Consider the following 12,220-nt stretch of genomic DNA (forward strand, 5'->3'; position numbering starts at 1 on the left):
ACATTATCATACTTTAAACAAAGTCACAATATGTTCCCGGAATATTACCATCACAAACACACATACTTTCACTATTACAATCATAAACAGGTTCAAAAAAAGTTGTCTAGCAGAGTACTAGCAACTAAATTATTTATTTTTGGAGCTACAGAACTCCAAATTACAAAATGTTAATTTTTCTTGAAACTATATTCACATATATTCTTACCATAAAATTTTTAAAATTTTTGGTCTAGCCAATTAGTACATTTTATTCATTGAAGTTACCCCTGTTTCACTGCTTAACTGTTCTGACTACTCTTCACTACAAATCAATTTTCTCCTAGTAAAGAATTCAAAGGATGTTTTTGTTTATTTAATTTGAAACTAGACTCATCAAAGATTTCAAGCATATAAATTATATCCCATAATTATTTTTTTACAATTTTTAATGATTTTTCCAAATCAGAATAGGGGATCACATAGTCATTCTAAACCAGTCTCTCAAAAACTTAAATATCTCATAATATATAATTCCTTTGCTTGCTCTGTTTCTGTTATATGAAAATAGACTCATTAAACTCTAATTTGATATCTCCTTCAGTCTCTAATTCAATTTCTACTATTTTTGGTAAATTTTTAGATTCACATCACTGCAACTATCCAGAACAATTTTATTGTCAATTTTGATCTTTCACACTTCAATTGTATTCATCACTTTCCCATAACAATCTTTCCAATTTCCAATCACATATCGAGCATATTGCTCATAAGTTACACACGTATATACTTACACTTATCATCACAAAGTCATACACAATTTCATTTAATCAATTTCCCAGTTGAACGCTTCGGAATAATAACAGATACGCAATGGTATCGCACATAGCCCACCTTTAAAATCGAAGCTCTCTTGTACATATAGTGGCCTTCACTTAGCACCACTCATGTGACCTAGCTTGATTGTACACATAATTTTGGCTCTCTTGTACACATGGTGAACACTTAGTACCACCCATGTGACCTAACTAGTTTATCTCGTAGCTCTCTTGTCTACATGGTGTCCTTCACCTAGAACCACGCATGCGACCTAGCTACATATATCCCGTAGCTCTCTTGTCTACATGGTGTACACATAGCATTACCCATGCAACCTAGCTACATCATAATGTCTCGTAGCTCTCTTGTACACATGATGTGCACTCAGCACCATACATGTGACTTAGCTACATACCATCTGTATCATCCAATCTTTCTGAAGGTTCAATCGGGATTTCTCTCTCTTTCTAAAAATTGATTCCATACTTCCAATAGTCAATTATAATTCAAAAATCAGCTACAATACATAAAATATGCTGAAACACAAAAACATAATAAAGATAATGTACTATTTACATACAAACTTACATACTTTCTCATTTCCATGTCGAATTAATATTGAACATTTAAATCATCATAATTATACTTACTTTCAACACCTCGGCAATCATAGTAAATATATCAATTTTACATTGAAACATACATAAATTAATGCTTATTATACATATGAACTTACCTCGATACTAAAACGACCATTTTACCAACTTTCTCGATTTTCAATTTTTCTCCCATTCTAGATTCAAATCTCATTTTTCGGGATCTAAAACATCATATTTTACTTATTTAATTAATTTACTATTCAAAACAGTCCTTAAACTCAAATTTTGGAAAAATTACAATTTTGCCCCTAAACTTTTGCATATTTACACTTTTGCCCCTAGGCTCGGGAATTAAATTTCATCCCTTATTATTATGTTTTATGACATGCTGATCATTTTTTCCTTCTATGGAAATATCAAATTCTCACTCTAACACATAGTTATGAACAATAACAACTTTTACTGATTAAGCTGTTTTACTCATTTTTGCTTAAAACCGCTTAGCAAAAGTTGTTTAACATAATTTCAGCCTTCATATTCTATCATAAAACATCAAAATAAACACATTTCACCTATGGGTATTTTTCCAAATATGAACCCTAGCTTAAATTATTGCTAGAATAAGCTTAATCAAGTTACTAGGATTCCAAAATCGTAAAGAACTTGAAAAACAGGGCTAGAACGGACTTACTATTGAGCTTGGAAAGATTGAAAACCCTAGCCATGGCTTCCCCCATGCTAATTTTGGCCTCCATGAAAAAGATGAGTAAATTTTGGCTTTATTTTCCCTTTTTATTTCTTTTAAATACCAAATGACTAAAATGCCCTTAAGGCCTTTCTTTAAAATTGTCCTATTCATGCTCATTTTTGTCCAAACGAAATATAATGGTCTAATTACCATTTAAGTACCTCCTCTTTAAACCCCCATTTCAATCAAGTACTTATGAATTAGAACACATATTTTGCAACTTTTGCAATTTAGTCCTAAAAGTCCAATTAAGCACTTTATCAGTAAAATTACTTAACGATATTTTTACACAATATTTTAATCAATAAATAAACCTTAAAACTTAATCAGAATAAATTTTTTGACTTCAAATTTGTGGTTCTAAAACCATCGTTCCGTTTAGGCCCTAAATCAGTCATTATAAAGAACTCGCAAATAAGCCCTAATAGGCAAATTAAACATGCAATCTATAAAATTTCTTATCAATACTCTAACACATGCATCTAATCACTCGGTAAATCATAAAAATTAATCGAAATAAACTTTTCTATCTCAAATTTGTGGTTTCACAACCACTATTCCATTTAGGCCCTATTTCGAGATGTTACAGTCACTCTCAAGTTGAGTTATTCATTGGCAAAAAATTTGTGGCTCTAGGTCGTGCGCTGTATATGTATTAAGAAAAGATAAATTACAGTATTGCCCTAAAATATTAAAACTTATATTGAAAATATAAATTTATCCTTTACCCCTTCTCACAACTTGCTTCCGCCAGTTTGGATTTTTATAATCTTGATGGAAGTTAGCTATGATGTGCCGGATGCAGTAAACGGATCTCCATGGCACACTGAAATGGTTAATGGCAGTAATCCTTTCCCTCTATTAGAGATGATGCAAATATTATCGTTACTAATAATATACCTCCGCAAGTTGGTAAGGAGGAATTTTCATGATTCCATGTTCTCCTTATCTAAGATAGCAAATGATATCTGGAGCACGTTCTTGTTGCCGTCTTGAGCAACCGCAAGAAGTAGGATCTGTGTATATTCTTCATATAGCTAGGTCTTATCTACTTGCACGAACGGCTTGTAGTAGGGAAATACGCGCACATATGGATTAAACGTCCAGAACATCCGATGTAAAATTCTTTTTCCCGGTTGTAGTTGGTCATCTGGGTCGTAATAAGGTCGTGTATGTAACTCAATGACAGCCTCCAGTACGTACTCTCGCATAGCGACTATCTGTCCCTATAGCTTATTATACGACGCATCGAAATCCCCGTACAATTGCTCCATTGCCATATGATTAGCTATCCACGCCTTTCGATATGATACTCAATACTAGAATCGTGTTTGCATTTTAGTAATCAATACCGAAACTTTAATGGTCGGCATGTCCTTCACCATTGGCATGATACATGTACAGATAGTTTTGGAATCAAGTTTTTGATAATTTGCTGTCATACGTGTTGATGTGCGTATGTGAGGCCCAACAAATTTTTGTATCTCCCACATCTGTTAATTTTGAATAAATGCAACTCGTATACCACAATTGTAGCTTCTGCCGACTTTCAACACTCCCAATGTATAATGTTGGTTTAAACACTGCGACTTTATAATCCACTGATATATCCATGCTATACTGCTTAATAGCAAATACGCACTCTTCCTTACTTTCGAATCTTTGGCCTACGAACAACTCCTCAGGATCAAAATTTACGGCCAGCCGGTGAGCATGTAGTATTTCAGGGTACTCCGAGAACTCGACTACGTGCGCCGCGTCGGGGTTTATGAGTGACATGTGTGGCCTAGGATTATTGTGTATCACAATAAATCGAATCTGGTTTCCGACTGAATATGCGTTAATGTTTCCATCGTCATTCACGTCTTCGTCGTCAATACTATTGGGGACCTTGTCCACATTGGGATCACTATCACTATCGACCTCTTGATCACAAAGATCACTACTATCATATCCATCATCACCAACCACATCAATATCGGGTGCAATATTAAGATCGATATCGATCCCGCGTTGTAACACCCCTAACCCGTATCCGCCGCCGTAATGGGTTTGAGCATTACTACCATTTGCGATCACTTAAAAAATTAAAATACTTACCGATTCAATGCATCATATAAAATAAATATATTACCATTCAATCAACAGTTTGGCACTTGTATAAGCATCAAACAACAACATTATTAGTATACTTGCACATATCTCATATAAATTCAACATTGATATATCTATTTTCTCGACATGTCGCACTTGAGTTTAATAATAGTCTCAATTACATAATTTCCTTGTATCAACATATCAAAGATAATCATATATGTACATGCCATGAAACATATCATGCTCTTACCGCTTTCTTCACAAGCATATATCATTCATTTCATTATATCAATATTTTATGCTTCATCATTTCCATATATTTTATGTATATTTATTCGGTAATAGCTTATATCAAACTTAACATAAATTATATTCCACGTACTTATACTTATTTCGTTTATCCATTTTCATAATTATTTCATACAACGCTTTTGTACATATATTTCCATATGACCAGTTCTTGTAAACATTTCACACAACCATTTCATATAACCATTCGTCATCCGATACATTTTACACGAATATCAATTGTTCAATGATGTTATAGCGTCTCCCATCCACGGTCTTATTTATCTTTGACGTGATGCCATAGTGTCTTTCAACTATGGTCTTACTCATTTTCATCATGTTGCCATGGTATCTTTCAACCATGGTCTTATTCTTTTCATGTTACGTTGCCATGGTATCTTTCAACCATGGTCTTACACATCTCATATCAGGTTGCCATGGTATCTTTCAACCATGGTCTTACACATTTCATATCAGTTGCCATGGTATCTTTCAACCATGGTCTTACACACAAAGTTGCCATGGTATCTTTCAACCATGGTCTTACACATTTCATATCAGTTGCCATGGTATCTTTCAACCATGGTCTTACACACAGTTGCCATGGTATCTTTCAACCATGGTCTTACACATTTCATATCGAGAGCACACTCCCGAACCTCATCCTTACATATGGGATTACCGGTCAGGCTAAATCCTCAGATTATAAACTCATAGAGTATTGTCTGGATTACCGGTCGGGCTAAATCCCACAACGACAATTACTCTAATGAGCTTGGATCTCAATTACAGTCGCACTAAATTCAGACCCTAATTCGGATTACTCGTCCGGGCTAAATCCGTTTTACACATATTCTTCGGGAGGGCTATATCAGGATAGGATCACCCGTCCGGGCTAGATCCTTTTTACCGTCAATTCCTTTTTAGAGATCCATCGAATTTTTTTTCATTCAACCGGGATTTCTTCTCCTTTTATCAAATTTATCAATGTTTCATAAATTTTCATACAATGAACATTCAAATCATATTCACATAAATAACATACAATTTCAAGCATTTAAGAATATAATTCAAGCTACACGAACTTACCTCATTGCTTGTTTATGTTTTCTAATTTCATTAATCTGATATCTTTTCTTTTCCACGATCAAGTCTTATATTTGAGTCGTCCGGGTCTTTATAAATAAATTTGATCATCATTTTCATTCATTTCATATTCTAATGCATTTAATTAATGCTCTAGGCAAAATTACCATTTTGCCCCTAAACTTTTAATTAATGACAATTTCATCCTTAGGGTCAGGAAAATAAAATTCTTGCAATTTAATCCTTATTTCCAGCTAATATTCTCATATATATTGATAACAATCCATGAATTCTATAAAATATCAGAATTTTTCATAATTTCAACACTTTTCAATTTAATCCCTAAAACATGTTTTTCCCCGATCTTGAACTAAATTAATAATTTCATTAAATTTTGTAATTTAAATAATAAAATAATCCATTTCATGCAATTTGATCATTTCTGACATGTTTACAAAATTTCCCATAAAGTTTTACTTTTATTCAATTTAGTCCCTGAGCCTAAAATATGCAAATTAGCCATGCTAGATGAATATTCATACATATTTTTCCTCCTCCTCCTCTCCATTCCACATCCTTAATGTAGATAGCACACTTGTAAGTAACATTATCCATAATTTTTATTATTTACTTTTATGAATATTTAAGCTGTCTATCTGCATCATAGTCACTAATTTATTTATATCTGGATCTATAGAACTCCAAATTAATATCCGATAGTTTTCCCTAAATCTATACTCATATATATTCCTACCATAAAAATTTCAGAATTTTTGGTTTAGCCAATAAGTACAGTTTATTCTTTAAAGTTACCCCTGTTCTGCTGTCTGACAGTTCTGACCCCTCTTCACCAAAAATTAGTTATCTCCTCATGCAGGATTAAAATGATGTTCTTGTTTGTTTCTATTAAAAATAGACTCATTAAGGATTTTATAAATATAAATTTAAGCCCATAATTATTTTTATTCAATTTTTTATGATTTTTCAAAGTCAGAACAAGGGAACCCAAATTCATTCTGACCTTGTCTCACAAAATTCATTATATCTAAAAATTTACAAATCCATTGCTTACAATATTTCTTCTATGAGAAACTATACTCAATAAGCTTTAATTATATATCTTTTTTCATCTTCTAATTCGATTTCTAAAATTTATGGTGATTTTTCAAAGTTAGTCTACTGCTACTGTCCAAACTGTTTTTGTGCAAGCTATTAATTACCATGTTATAACACCCTTATTTTCTTTTTCTACACCATTTCTCATCACTTTCTCTTATTTTCTCTTCACTAACATATCAAAAACATAGGGCCTTATGTAAGAAAACTCTACTATAACATTATTTCCATGCTTTGTTAATAATAACAAACTTAAAACATATTGAAATCTTGATATACTTACCTTGTTCTATTGATACTAATCTTTAACTTGATTTTCTCTCCTCCAGCTTCTATTTCTTGAATCCAACTTGATATTCTAACTCCCCATGCTCTCCTTAACATTTTGTCTCTTGGTAGTTATGGAAATTTATTTGATTTTGGGTGAAAATGGTGAATTTTGGTAAAATGACCAAATTGTAAAGAAAGCAAAACTTTCTTTCTTCCTCTCTTTCTCTCACGTTAGTGCATGGGAAAATATGGATGAGAATTTCTCATCTTTCTTTCTTTATATACTAATAAAATAATAATAAAATATCTTATTAAAGTATTAATAAAATAATATTTATCTAATTAAATAATTATAAAATATCAAAATATCTCTAGTATCATTATTACTTTCTAGATTTCTCTCTCTTCCAATTGACCATTTTGCCCTTCATTATCTTTTAAAATTCCATCCTTGAGTCATCATTTAATTTGGTAAAATTGCAATTTAGTCCCTCATAGTTCTTCATCTATTCAATTTGGTCCTAATTCATCCATTTTCCTTAGTTTCTAGATTATTCCACTCTTAAATTATTTACACTATTGGTCCTTTAATTTTTCATATTTACACTTTAACCCTCAAATTATGAATATTTACTCTTGTGCAACAAAACTTTTCTCACTTTTACAATTTAGTCCTTTCTTGAATTAATATATCATAATATACTTCTCAATATTGACATAACTCAAAATTTCCCTTTTTGTCACTTTATTTCCTTATTTTACTATATCAAGGATAATATCTTACTATAAAAATTTTCAGGGTATTATACGCGTATAGTTGATTCACTATCAACGTACGATATTGGAGCCACCATGCACAGTTCTTGAGCTCTATGTTCTTCACCATATGTAGTGAGATCTTCATTTTGCTCCACACCGGCTAACTCAGCAAATAAGTGAATCGGTGCATTTTGGTTATTCCGATTCCCACAATAAAGAGCGATCATTGTCTCCACATCTTCATCGTCTACTAATTCTATTTCGATGAATTTGCTGGGATATGTTGAAACTAGAAACTTGTAGAACAGTTTCAAGATCCTTCTATCACAACGTTTAACAATTTTTGGCTAAGCATTTCCTTCATATCATCGAACGAGACATTTCTATTAAATCTTATTGTTATTTTGTTGCCAACATTCAAATATACATCCAACGGTTGTTGTCAAATTGATTCCATTGAAATAAACACATACGAAAAACTAATTATCCATCTTCAATACTCAATTTGTTAAAAAATTAACAAAAATTCTCAAAACAATTTCAAACAACATAAAAATACTTACATAAAAATTTAATGAATGAAAATAGTCCATTTCTAACAATATCAAATTTATTGCCATTTCTAACAATATCGATGACAAAAATATTTTCAGTATTTATCTATTTTTTCCTGTTGTTATCACTAACTAACAGCTTACTTTATAATAGTTACTAACATAAAAACTTTCAAATATATTAAAAAATTTACAACATAACATTCTCAATAATCTAAACACAAAACTTACTAACAAATCACAATAAACAAAATAACTTTAAAACAAAACATAAAAATAACACTAAAAAACTATATAATACTAACAAAATAATTTTTTCTTATCATAATCTATTATATTTGAAAATAACAATAAAAAAACAATACATTCTCTTTCTTCTCTTCCCCCTCTCTTGTCCTACTAAATCTTTTTCAAACTGATACGAGCCGGATGGGGGAGTGGGGCGGGGGAAAATATACTGGGTGTGCCACCTATCAGATAGGCACCACGCTCACTCCTTATTTTTTTACCCACATATGCGAGAAAAGTAAAAGTGGTGTCGCCTATCCCTATCCTTCCACTACTAAAATAATATATATATTTTAACTGCTTAGTGTCTGAATCTAAATATACTATTTTGGTACTTAATTGTTTCAACATACTATTTTGGTATTTTTTATATGTTTTAGGTAAAAAAAACCCAAAATTGTTTTTTTTTCCCAAAAATGCTTCTTAAAAGTAATACTAAACACACCCTAAATTGTACTTATCAATGGTGAAGCCAAAGGGTTGGTAGGGACCTCATCCCTCTAAAATAAAAATTTTTCATTTAGGTCTTTTTATGATTTATAAAATTTTAAATTAGTAATGGCAAACTTACACTTTGGCCCCTAAAATGATAAAAAAATTGATTTAATCCTTTAAAAATGATAAAATATAGGTTATTAAAATGGTTAAATTGTAATTTGACTATCATAAAAATATACAATTTAATTTTGCCCCAAAAAATTTTCTAGCTTCGCCCTTAGTTCTCATAGAATTTGCATCATTTATTTATTGATTACAGCATAAAAGTTAAGGCTAGACCTGATCATGAATCGGGCTATCTACTCAAGCTTGAAGGTCCACACGAAAAGTGGGAGGGTTTAGGCAAAAATATAGGCCCGAAAAATGAAATTAGACAAAAAAAATAAGACTCATTTTTCTAAATGGGTTGTGCATTGGGTAGGTATTTTTGCCTAGAACCGACCCAACCCAAATAAGTTGCTATGCTGTTATTTTGTTGCTATTTTGTTGTTTTGCTACCATTTTGTTATTATATTGCTATTATTTTATTGTACAGTTTGGATATTGTACAACTCTTATTTTATTGTTAATTTTACTACTATTTTAAAGAAATTTGCTTGCTAAGTTGCAACTATCTTAGTTTTATTTAAGTATACATACTTTTTTTAGTATAATTTCAATTTTTAGGAAACATTTATTTTAATCTTTTCAGTGTATTTGATAGATTATATTTTTAAAATTTATTTTTGCATAAAAATAATTTTAAAAAAATTAATACGAACGGATTGAGTTTAGCATTTTAAATTTGGGTCGGGTTTGGGTAAAATTTTAAGCCTATTTTTCGAATTGGACCTAAAAAACAAGCTTAAAATATTGCATTCAACTGACCCAAACTCAATTCGACCCATAATCAAGTCTAGTTGAGGCTTATAATATTTTATATTATGCATTTCTCTAATAAATTACTTCATAACTCATTTCGCAAATAAATAAATTAAATTAGGAGAGGAGAGATAAGTAAATAAAAGAAAAGGAGAAAAAATACATTTTTTAGTAAAATATGTTATGGTTTAAAGACAAATTTGACAAAATTGATAAATAAAAAAAGGTAACATTGCTATAAAAGTAATATTCATAGTAGAATATAAGAATAAAAAATGTAATATAATAGACTAGTGCTATGTTTAGTAGAAATATTATTTTCTTTCATGTGTTTTAGTACATGAGTTCGTAGTAAGTCAATAACAAATTGTTAATTTTAGCTACTCGTGTGATTTGTTTGTGGCAAGAAGAGAATTTTTATTTTTTTACTTATTTTAAAAATATATTAATTTTATAAGAGATTTATTTATCTTTCTAATTTCAAGTTTAAATTTATACTAACTATTTTAATACATAGACATTAAATAAACTTTTTCCTCAAGCCAAATATGTCATAAATGTTATTTTTCTGAACTTATGATAAAACATATATATATATATATAGTTAGAAATGCTATTTGAAGGATATATCAACCGACTATAAAATTGATCAATTGAAAATAGTATTAAAATTGTAAAAAGTAATACATTACTAATGGAATATAATATTACTTAAGGCAGAGGTGGTATTGAGATTATCTTTAGATTCGAGAATATTGATATTGTTGGACATATGAAATTAGTGATTCAAGATAATGTTTGAAACTCAAATATAAAACTCTTATGCCAGAATCTCACTTTACCTCGAGAATGTTCCATTCTATGAACCCAATGCACTTTTATAGTGTAAAATATATATTCATGAAAATAAAATAAAATTGATTTTTAAAAGGATGTCAACATAAATTTAATAAAATTAAAGAAATCATAGGTGAAAAATAAAAATTTTAAAGAATATTAATATTTAAAAGTTTCAAGTAAATTATTTAAGTTAAATTATAAAATTGAACGAAAAATTAGTATATATTAAATTATGTCACGGAATGAAAAAAAATTATGTAACTAATATAGTTATAAAAAATTACATAAAATAAATTAGGTTATGGTTGAAATGATAAAGTCAAAATATCAAAGACTTATGTTTTAAGTTTAAATTTTATCATATGTATATTTTCTAGATTTTATATAAATAAATAATATAAAAGACAAAAAAAATAACTCATAGTATATTTGTTATTTTATAAACTAATTGGACATTTGGTAATTTCTTAACCAAATTGGAATTTGATTGATGAATGACACCAACTCAATCAACCCTTAATATAATAACTAAAATTCTCTTATATGTGTATACGTATGGAAACTATGTATTTAGAACACAAAAGTGTATTTGAAAATAATATATAATAAATAATAAATTGTATGATTTGAAACTAATAAATAATAGATAAAATATAAATGATATTAATACATATGCAATTGATTAAAGTAATAAGATATACATACTAAAATGAAAACGTATAAAAAGTATTAAAATAAACCTTTGTTTGGGTAGTAAATTGTGCCTTGAATAATATAATTTATTTTAATTATAAAAAAAATTTCATAATATTTTAATCGAATTAATGTTTAGTTCGCAACATCAATTCAATAAATAAGTTAAATATTAATATAGGTAGAAATGAAAAGAAAAAGTTAAAAAAAATAGAGGTAGATATGGAATATAAGGAGGTGTGCAAGGGAGGCATGAAAGCAGTAAATGAACCTTTGGCATTGCAGAGGCAGTGTGGCACAGAGGCATTTAATGTGAAGATGCAAAGCGCACATATATATATATATATATATATAATTTATAAAGTTCAACATACAACACAAAATATTTATGAAGTATGACAGTGGAATCATTAGAATATAAAAATGTAAATTTAATTATAAATGGAGGATATTTATTTTTGTTGGGTTGAATGGTGGAAGTTGAAACTTGCAAAGGCCCACCTACAAAGCTTAAAAGATTATACCCAATTTGTGGTAGGCGAAAGGCGGAAACCCTAGCACTCAAGTAACTTTACAAACCCCAACTATCCTTGCAAAGATTGATCATGTAATTTTAATAAACTGATATCTAAATGCAAGGAAATTGTTGTGTGTTTCAGCAATAATTTTTAGAAAATGGAAAGTTTTTTGTGGCATATGACTCACCCACCTAACCTTATTCCTTG

This window comes from Gossypium arboreum, chromosome 12 (assembly GCF_025698485.1).
Source record: "Gossypium arboreum isolate Shixiya-1 chromosome 12, ASM2569848v2, whole genome shotgun sequence".
NCBI classification, from domain to species: Eukaryota; Viridiplantae; Streptophyta; class Magnoliopsida; order Malvales; family Malvaceae; genus Gossypium; species Gossypium arboreum.